Raw genomic sequence first — 11699 nt, forward strand, 5'->3', positions numbered from 1 at the left:
GCGGGCAAATATTACAAATTAGAACCAACGTTGCAATTTAGCTTGTTCTAAATCGGACAAAGTGGTGTGTCCTACCGCCCGATTATTTGCTTTCACCTCCTCTATGCACACATCCATAAAAATGGTATGTGTTGGAGCATCTCAAATAGCTTTCGGATGTTTTACTTTTTTCATCTACAACATTCACATATCAATGTCCATACCATTAAAATTAATACTAAGCAGCAACACAAATCAGCACCCAGCCATGCATACAAACTAACAGCACGCCATCCATATAATCCAACACAAAATTAATACTAAGCAGCAACATATCGGGACCCCGATCCTAAGCCATAGGAATTCAGCATGTAACACATCGCATCTCTTTGCGGTCTCACGCACGGTTATCCCCACGGTTGCAGCCTTACCTTAGCCGGGACCGTTTGCACCTTTTGACTCGCGTATGCAATTATGTCGCTAGCAATCCAATAACAAAGAACCCGGATCGATATGTCTAGTCATAAACCAAAGCGGCAGTTCCGCACACGGACAGGCATACATGACCCAGCAAAGCAGGTGCCGTTCACCAGCGAATGTAGACGAGTCGTAGCAAGCTACAAGGACTCCATTACATCGCGTGACATTTCCCCAAAGGGACAAACACAGCAGCTATGAAGGACACATGCCGGTCAACCAATGTGTCCGGAGCAACAGCGGAAGAGTAAATCTGTCTGAGTACAGACAGATGGAAAGGTAAAGGCACATGGTCTAACTATCTACAGACCCATCCTAGGGCTAGATCGTAGCTGGGATACCAGCTACTCGTCGTCGTCGATGTCTAGGTAGAACCCTCCATTAGGGTCATTAACAACCTCTGCAACAATTTATTAAGTAAACGTGAGTACAAAAGTACTCAGCAAGACTTCAGGAAATCTATCTACTCATGCAATGTATCAACAAGGAGTTGTGGGGTTTCATGCGGAAAGCCAGCATTTGACTCTTGGCTAGACAACTTGCATTTTTAAATAGTTTTGACAACTATGTTTCTCGCACACGAGTCCACTAACACCACAACAATACTCTATCGTGAAATCATTCCGTCTTCCTACGAAAATGTCGTCCACGACACTCACGCTTTTCTTGACAATTTTATGAGTAGCCATTATAGCTATATATGAACAACATATGTTTCCAAGTAGTCCATATCCGCGGACGCGGCTATTCGAATAGATCATAACCCTGCAGGGGTGTACTTCTTCACACACGCTCTCCGCCACTTATCGCCATGTGCACGTCATGCACCTCGGCAACCTTCAAGCGGAAGCCCAGCGAGGGAGTCGGCCATGACCGTTAACCACGCTAATACTTAGTCCAGGTCTATCGCCTATCTGAGGGTAACCCGCACGGAAGTCCGGCCGAGGTTTCCGCCACGGCCCCAAACATGTGTGCAGGGTTCCCAAGTCCACCATCCGGGTGCCACTTGGTACACCGTGCCACTGCCTACCGCATCATAGCCCACAACTAAGGCCAGCGCTACGCACGGCCTCCAGCATGACTATAAACACCAGAAACTACTTGCAACTCGTGGACCGAGTACTAAGCGATTAATAAGTCGAGAGGGTCAATTAAGTATCCCAAGGTGTGGTAGTATCTAGTCTTGGATTACATACACGGAACTCAGTTCCTAAGGACGGTTCCAATGAAACAACCCGCCATGTACTCCTACATAGCCTTTCACCGGTACCTTTACCAAAACAGGTTCAACACACGACCTTTACCAACTGAACACATTCTCACGATCCTGTTCATCACCCAGATGATAGACCATACACAACTCTAAGCATAGCATGCATAGCAGGATAAGGCACATCATGGCTCAAGCATCTACCAGGTATGTTAGGTTGCAAGGTTCAGCTATTTACTGTGACAAGGACAGGTCATGCAAAGGAAGTGGGTTCAACTAACGTGGTAAAAGCTTTGAAAGCATTTGACCTAATGCAAGAAATAAGAGCAGGAGCGAGAACATGGGATTTATCGGGATGATCAAAATGGTTGCTTGCCTTGTTGCTCAGAAGAGGGATAATATCCGTCACTCGGATATTCGGTGGAATCCGGAGGAGCGGGGCCTACCGGTAAAAACAACATCAATCAATAACAATCATATGCAACAAGATGATGCATGAGCATGGCATGAAAATGAAAGGTGGTAGGCTAATGTAGCTACCATTTCTTAAGTTGAAGTTGATTTGAATCAAGATTCAAATATCACTTCAAACAAGGTATTTTTGAAAACCCTTTTAATTGATTCGACCTGATGCTCGGGTAATCTTGTTTTAGCATGCATGAAGATGGTATTTGGAGGTGCTGATTGTTCTTGATCATTGTTTGGTCATAATAATTGATGTGGAATTCAAATGGATTTCAAATTCCAACTCCAAATTATTTAATAAGGTTATCCTATTCATCATTTTTTATGTTTGGTGATGTTAACATTTTCAAACATGTTTGAAAATATCAAAATCAGATTCCTTGGATTTTTCTGATCATTTTTCATATATAAATTATTTTCATTGGAGTTACAGATTATTTTCTATGATTTTTAGAAGTTTTGGGCATTTTCTGGAATTCTTTTAAATCAGAAAATCTCTTTATTGCGTCAGAACTACGTCAGTACTGCATCAGCACGTCAGCCGACCTGGTCAGGTCAAACCTGACAGGTGGGGGCCACTGGTCAGCGACACAGGAGATAATCCCGTGCTGACCAGCCCCTAAGTGGGTTTGACCCGCTGCTAGGGCCCACTGTCAATGACTAATTAGCGCTAACTAACACGGATTAGGCCGGCCACGTCGTTCCCCGCCAGAGACTGACCGACGGTGACCAGATCCACGGCGGATCTTTGCCGGAGATGCTCCAGATCTGGTTGTGGTGCTCGGAATCGAGTGCCGAGAGCAATGGGATGATCCCGAGGCTTGGCCTCATCCACTACGGGCATCAAGAGGGGCTGAGGGTGGCCGGAGGACGTCGGCGACGAGCCGAGGCGGCTGCCGGACCTCGGGCTCGTCGGTCTCGTTGCTAAGGTGCAGGAGAGAGAGGGGAAACAGGGGGGAAACGCGCGCGAGCTCACAGTGGAGACGATGGGAGGCTCAGACGGCTTGGGGAGGTGTTGTAGTCGGCGATCCAACGTCGATTTGCCGATGGCCGGAGGTTGAAGACGACGGCAATGGGGTGTTGCAGAGCTCGGGGAGGTCGATTCCTTTGGCGTGCGCGTCGAGCTCGATGAGGCGGAGAAGATGGAGTACTCGGGGAGGCTTCCCTGTGGCCAGAGAGCTCGGTGGGCTCGAGCTCAAGCTCCTGCTAATGGCGGCAGGAGGAGAAGAGGAAGAAAACCGAAAGGAGGGGGAAGAATGGAGAGCGGGGGAGGATAAGGACGCGCTCGGGGGAGTCATTCCCGACGTCGCGCTGTCCTCGGGGCACCGGGGAGCGCCACGGCGAAGCAGAAGGTGGAGGGGAGCCGCCGTGGTCGATCTCTCCTGTGCCAGAAGGCACAGGAAGAAGACGACCCTGCCCCTGGTGGGCTGGGCCTCTACAGATGAGTGTAGAATAGGGTTTTTTCCTTTTCTTCTCTTTCTGGTTTCTGTTTTATTTGCTGATATTAATTGCTATTTATTTTGGCTTCAAAAAGCAATTCAAAAAATAGTTTGAATAGCCTTGAGTGTTAGTTGGAATATTCCCAACTACTCCTAAAGTTTTCAATATTTTTGAAAACTTAAAAGTTTTTGAATTCAAATTTGAGTTTGAATTCAGGGGCTTTCTGAATTTAAATAAAATGCCAAGGGTGTTTTGAAAATAGTTTTCTCCCTTGATAATTTGTTTTCAATATTTAACAGAAATATTGAACTTTTAAGAAGGCCATTTTGGGTTCATTGATTTTGGCAAGATTTGAATTTCCTTTGAATAAGAAGTGGCTAGGGTTTTTGGTTTGAGTTTCACCACTTCCTTTGATTTTGTTTCAACTTCTTGAATGCAATGTAAGAAGACATGAGCACAAATACTAAACCCTAGTTAGGGATCCAGGGATGTGACAACTCACCCCCACTTAAAAGAATCTCGTCCCGAGATTTGGAAGTCGTCGGGAATAGCGCGGGATACTCAAGTCGGAGACGATCCTCTCTTTCCCATGTTGCCTCCTTTTCGGAATGATTTGACCATTGAACTTTAAGAAACTTGAGGTTTCGACGTCGAGTGGTGCGCTCAGCTTGATCAAGAATACACACAGGGTATTCTCGGTATGAAAGGTTATCTTGGAGATCAAGCGTTTCGTGGTCCACTTCACGGATAGGATCCGAAAAGCAATGCCTGAGTTGCGAGACGTGGAAAACATCATGAACCTTGGAAAGATGCGGAGGAAGTTCCAACTGGTAGGCAACTTCTCCTCATTTGGCAAGAATGCGAAAAGTACCAATGTAACGAGGAGCCAACTTGCCCTTGATACCGAATCGATGGGTACCCTTCAAAGGTGTAACCCAAAGGTAAGCCTTCTCGTCAACTTCAAAGGTCACAGCCTTATGATGACGATCATATTGGCTCTTTTGACGAGACTGGGATGTTTTCAACTTTTCACGAATAATGTGAACCTGCTCTTCTGCATCCTGGATCATATCCGGGCCAAAGAGTTGCCTCTCTTCGGTTTCTGACCAATTAAGAGGTGTTCGACATCTTTGTCCATAGAGAACTTCAAAAGGAGCTTTGCCCAAGCTTGATTGATAACTATTGTTATAGGCAAATTCGGCGAATGGAAGGCACTTCTCCCAATTCATACCGAATGATATAACACAAGCTCGGAGCATATCTTCTAGGATTTGATTCACCCTTTCTACTTGACCACTTGATTAAGGATGGAAAGCGGTGCTAAAAGATAAGTGAGTTCCCATGGCATTTTGAAAACTCTCCCAGAAGTGAGAAGTAAAGATACTTCCACGGTATGAGTTAATCTCCAAAGGAACACCATGAAGAGACACTATTCAAGAGATATATAACTCTGCTAGCTGGCTAGCTGTTATACTCTCACGAACTGGAAGAAAATGAGCTACTTTGGAAAGACGGTCAATGACCACAAAGATAGCATTATTTCCTTTCTTGGTCTTGGGAAATCCGGTGATGAAATCCATACTGACTTTATCCCATTTCCATTCAGGAATAGCTAAGGGTTGAAGGGTGCCAGCAGGCCTTTGATATTCTGCCTTGACTCGACGACAAACATCGCAGTTAGCAACGAACTCAGCAATTTCTCTCTTCATCCTAGTCCACCAAAACCTCTGGCGTAGGTCCTGATACATCTTAGTACTACCAGGATGAATGGTGAGAGGAGAATCATGAGCCTCCTTAAGGATCAATTGCCGCAGACGTTTGCTCTTAGGAACCACTAAACGGTTCTGAAAGAACACAACACCTTGCTCATTGATAGAGAAATCCCTAGCGTTTCCGCTAGCAATATTCTCCTTGATCCGGGATATACCCTTATCATATGCCTGCACGACTATGATTTGATCCCTAAGAGTAGGCTTCGCCACCAGGGTAGAAAGGAATCCTTGAGGAACAACATGAAGATTTAACTTCCGAAATTCCTCATAGAGACGTGGTCGACCTCGTTGTAGCATCAGATTGTTACAATAATACTTACGACTTAGTGCATCAGCCATAACATTGGCCTTCCCCGGGGTGTAAGTTATCCCTAAGTCGTAATCTGTGATCAACTCAACCCACCATCTTTGCCTAAGATTCAAATCCGGCTGGGTGAAGATATATTTCAGACTTTGGTGATTAGTGAATATTTCGCAACGATTACCAAGAAGGTAATGTCGCTAGGTTTTAAGTGCATGGACTACAGCTGCAAGCTCAAGATCATGTGTGGGATAATTATCCTCATGTGGACGCAACTGTCGAGATGCGTATGCAATCACATGACGATCTTGCATGAGAATGCAACCTAATCCTTGTCGCGAGGCGTCACAGTAGATAACAAAGTCCTTAGAGAAATCTGGTGGTAGCAACACAGGTGCGGAAGTCACGCGTCTTCTCAGTTCCTGAAAACTATGCTCACACTGTGGTGTCCACTCGAACTTTTTTATCTTTCTTGAGGAGTTCAGTTAGAGGCTTTGCAACCTTGAAGAAATTATCGACAAAGCGGCGACAATAGCTCGCTAGACCAAGAAAACTCCTAACTTGCTTAACCGATTCAGGTTGAGTCGAATCAAGGACAGCTTGAACTCTCTCGGGATTGACAGCAATACCCTTACCAGAGATTATGTGACTTAGATAGGTCACTTCTGGTAACCAAAATTCACATTTTGAAAACTTGGCATAAAGGCGATGCTCTCGAAGTTTCATCAATACCAGCCTTAGATGCTCGGCATGTTCTTGTTCGTTCTTCAAGTAGATGAGAATATCGTCGAGGTATACTATGACGAATTTATCCAAATACTCCATGAAGATTGAATTCATCAAGCGAGAGAAGGTGGCTGGGGCATTGGTTAAACCGAAGGACATGACGGTGTACTCATATTGGCCATAACGAGTGACAAAAGCCGTTTTTGGAATGTCCTCGTTCTTGATCTTGATTTGATGGTATCCCAACCTCAAATCCATTTTTGAGAAGACTGAGGATCCAGCAAGCTGATCATACAGATCGTTGATCCTGGGGAGCGGATACTTGTTCTTTATGGTGACCAGGTTAACTAGTCGGTAATCCACAATCATCCGATCTGTTCCGTCTTTCTTCTTGATGAAGAGGACAGGACAAGCCCAAGGAGAAGAGCTAGGACGAATGAAACCTTTATTCAAGGCCTCATCTAGTTGCTTCTTAAGTTCGGCTAGCTCCAGGGGTGCCATCTTATATGGTCTTCTGGCTATTGGAACAGTACCCGGAACAAGGTCTATCACAAACTCTACATCTCTGTCAGGTGGAATTCCTGGCAGTTCCTCTGGAAAAACATCCGGGAAGTCATGGACTACCGGAATGTCTTCAAGTTCCGGAAGAGGGTTGGCATTGAGGGAATAGAGTTGGCATTTGGCAACTCGAGTAGAGACATTGACTATCTCACCCGAGGGATGGGTAAGCTGAACATTTCTAGAATGAGTATCAATCTTGGCATAATGAGTTGTCATCCAGTCCATACCCAAGATGATATTGATATGCGAAGATTTCAAGGCTATCAAGGATGCTAGAAAAACTAGCTTGTCTACTATAAATTCATTGTCATAGGTTATCCTGGAGGTTTGCCACTTACTACCAGGGGTTTGGACAACCAATGGGATTGGCATATCACAGAAAGACATGTTATGCAACTGTGCATAACTTTCTGAAATGAAGGAATGAGAAGACCCAGTGTCAAAAAGAACAGACGCTGGGCGATGATTAACAAGGAGCGTACCCAGTATGACGTCGGGATCCTCTGCAACTTCTTCTGCTGAAACATAGTTCACACGACCACGTGCAAGAGTTGGCTTCACATAATAAGCTTTGCCCCGACTTGCCTTGCCCAACGGACTTTCCGGGTTGCTTGGCACCCACATTCTAAGGACACTCTCAGGAATAGTGCCATGGTTCTCCACACTTGTAACAGATCACCTGATTGGCACGTGGTGCAGTATTGCTAGCTGGACCACCATAGGTTTTTGCTGGGGGGTTGGTCTGATTCGTCTGAGGCGTCCCATAGGATGGCCTCGGAGTATATCTTGGCGGCAGAGAACTATTTGGAACCCACAGCCTGCGTTTCGGAAACGCGGAACCAGATGACGAGCCAGAGTCACGGGAGTGCTTCTTTGTGGCTTCATAGTCGGTATGACCAGTCTCGGCACTGATCGCCTTGTTGACCAGGGCTTGGAAGCTTGTACATTCATGGAGGCGCAAATCACGACGAAGCTCAGGGCTCAGACCCTTACAGAATCTTGCTTGCTTCTTGGCATCAGTAGACACCTCCTCTGTTGCATAGCGGGCGAGGTTACCGAACTCAGACTATAGGCATCCACGGTCAACTTTCCCTGGGTGAATGCACATAACTCCTCTCTCTTTCTGTCCATCAGGCCCTCTGGAATATGGTGCAGATGGAAGGCTGCACTAAAGTTTGCCCATGTGGCTGCTGGTCCGGCAGGGCGCATAGCTTCAAAGTTCTCCCACCATAGATTGGCGGGTCCTTCCAGAAAGTACGCCGCAAAGGTCACCTTGTCGGCCTCTGAAACATTCGCAGAGCGAATCTTGCGCGATATACTGCACAACCAATCATCAGCGTTGAGGGGATCGACGGAGTGATGGAACTTTGGAGGATTCAGCTTCACAAAGTCATTGAGGGACACTGCATCATTCCTAGGCTGACGAGCCGTATTTTGCTCAATGCGCTCTAATAGATGGTTGGTCTCCCTTTTGTTTCTCTTTGCCTCAAGCATAACTTTCGCCAGAGACGGCGGGTGAGGCAGTTCCTCCTGCGACGCTTGACTACCCTCGCCTTGCTCATGAGCAGGGGCACGGTTCAACCTGGTGAACACCATCCTGACAAACAAACTCACAGCTTAGACCAATATCAACATCAATACTAACCATGGATTAAGAATGCACTGAACACATGGAATGCGGAAATGAATATCCGAACAGCATGGTAACAAGCAACTGCTATATATACACCATGGTTCATACACACCATTACATAGTTCAGTACAGCCTTAACCGAAGAGCAAACTACTGAAAACATGAAACTACTCATCAGAGGCTTCCAAGCTTCCTATACATTATTTATCTATGCCTCCGGAATTCATCTCACGACACAAGCATACTCCACAAGACACACAGGACTATGGAAGTACAACTACTACCATACTATCCTTCCACTCGCGGGTTCAGGCATCCGCATAGAACATCTCATAAAGATTGCCTCCCTGGCCTGGAAGCTCAACCTACGGATCAGGAAATACTCCAACCCGAGACCCCTGGGATCCGTAAGAACACGGGTGTGGCCTTGGTCCCCTGACTGGTGGTAGTAGAGGTCCCTGAAGAGGGGTGAATCCTCCTATAGCAGGTCAGTCAACATGAGCCGGAAGATGGTTCCTAACAGGGTTCAGCATCTCCATATCTCCATACCCTGTCTGGACTACAGGTGCCAACTGTGTCAAAGCCGTCCACAGAAGGGCACGTGTAGCATAGAGCTCCATACGAAGGGCACGAGCATCCCTGTCTCTATTCTCTAGCATCTCAGCAGTGGACTGCAGCAGCGGATCCTCCATAGAGGAATCAAAGTAGACCCCACTGAGGTATCCTTCTTCACCTGGCTGAGAGGCAGGAACATAGCAGAACTCGGAATTCTGCAGCAGTGCATGTCTAGCCCTCATGATGGTCAGCATTGAATAGGCAGCATCTTGTACTGCCATGTCAACAGTGACCCCCAATCCATAAGACCAATGGATCGGCTCCTCACCTCCAGGGTAATCTGGGAATACCCTAACAGTGCAGAGGTACTAACTCTGATTAAAATCCCAGTACTGCTCCTCCACTGTGTACTCTGGGTACCAGCGCTAACCGGATACTGACATCATCCTGACTAGCATGGTCGTATGACCTGGCACATCAATGCACCTAGTCAGACGAACCACCTGATGAGAAGGACGGCCAGGCATCTGAAAATAGAGAGTAATGCAAAAGCATTAGAGCTCTGAAGACAAAATTTGGCAGCATAACAGCTGTAAATGCTCAAAAACAATTTTGAGACAACCCATAAAAATAGGATAGCGTAACCACTCAACTATCAAGTTCAATTCCCTAGTCATCAAAACTTACTTCCTTTTCCTTGGGATAAACAAACCCGAAGTAACTCTTGACCCGTTGTCCTATAATCTACCGATCAGAAACACGAGCCTAAGAGAAGATAAGTAACCTAGTCCTTAATCCCCGCAGAAAAGACGAGGATGACCAGGATAGAATAACTTGAGAAGAGAAGCAAGAGTCTTACGTTCCCTTCCACAAACAATTCCCTTATATATAACTAAAGCAATTCTAGACTCAACTTCGACCAGTTTGGCTTAGTAATCTTACAGTCAGTCAAGCTCTGATACCAACGCTGTCGGGACCCCGATCCTAAGCCATAGGAATCCAGCATGTAACACCTCGCATCTCTTTGCAGTCTCACGCATGGTTATCCCCACGGCTTCAGGCTTACCTTAGCCGGGACCGTTTGCGCCTTTTGACTCGCGTATGCAATTATGTCGCTAGCAATCCAATGACAAAGAACCCGGATCGACATGTCTAGTCATAAACCAAAGCGGCAGTTCCGCACAGGGACAGGCATACATGACCCAGCAAAGCAGGTGTCGGTCACCAGCGAATGTAGACGAGTCGTAGCAAGCTACAAGGACTCCATTACATCGCGTGACATTTCCCCAAAGGGACAGACACAACAGCTAAGAAGGACACATGCCGGTCAACCAATGTGTCCGGAGCAGTAGCGAACTACCATGGCTCATTGGAATCACAAAGGGGCATTTCCCTGTAAGGAGTGCTACTAAAGTCTACGGCTAGGTATTCAAACCCCATACATATCAAGTACAACACACGTACGCATGGCATACCGATATGTATAGATACATCGATGGCATCACAACATAACCATAAACATACAAACTTTATTTAGAAGGCTCAGAAGAGCCACACACATAATATTACAAAGGTGGGGGTCTCAAGACCCATCATCACAAGTCATACACACAATTCTTACAAGCCAGCGGAAGAGTAAAACTGTGTGAGTACAGACAGATGGAAAGATAAAGGCACATGTCCTGACTATCTACAAACCCATCCTAGGGCCAGATCGTAGCTGGGATACCAGCTACTCGTCGTCCTCGATGTCTAGGTAGAACCCCCCATTAGGGTCATTAACAACCTCCGCAACTATTTATTAAGAAAACATGAGTACAAAAGTACTCAGCAAGACTTTCGGAAATCTATCTACTCATGCAATGTATCAACAAGGAGTTGTGGGGTTTCATGCGGAAAGCCATCATTTGACTCTTGGCTAGACAACTTGCATTTTTAAACAGTTTTGACAACTATGTTTCTCGCACACGAGTCCACTAACACCACAACAATACTCTATCGTGGAATCATTCTGTCTTCCTACGGAAATGTCGTCCACGACACTCACGCTTTTCTTGACAATTTTATGAGTAGCCATTGTAGTTATCTATGAACAACATATGTTTCCAAGTAGTCCATATCCGCGGACGCGGCTATTCAAATAGATCATAACCCTGCAGGGGTGTACTTCTTCACACACGCTCTCACCACTTATCGCCATGTGCACGTCATGCACCTCGGCAACCTTCAAGCGGAAGCCCAGTGAGGGAGTCGGCCACGACTGTTAACCACGCTAATACTTAGTCCAGGTCTATTGCCTATCTGAGGGTAACTGATTGCAATCTCTCGCGATGGCTAGACGAATGCTCATGACAACAAACCTTCCCCTGCAACGGCACCAAAAGAATGCTGCTAGCACTCCCCGGTAACGAAACTAGAAGAATGTTGTTGATGGCCCACCAGCGCGTGGGTTCGCAGTAGTTTTCGAGGGTAGAGTATTCAACCCAAATTTGTTGGTACGCCAGACACGAGGTGAGAGAATACTCTCGAGTATTAGCAGCTGAATTTGTCAGATTCAACCGCACCTGAAAGATTAGTATC

This window comes from Hordeum vulgare, chromosome 6H, assembly GCF_904849725.1.
Source record: "Hordeum vulgare subsp. vulgare chromosome 6H, MorexV3_pseudomolecules_assembly, whole genome shotgun sequence".
NCBI classification, from domain to species: domain Eukaryota; kingdom Viridiplantae; phylum Streptophyta; class Magnoliopsida; order Poales; family Poaceae; genus Hordeum; species Hordeum vulgare.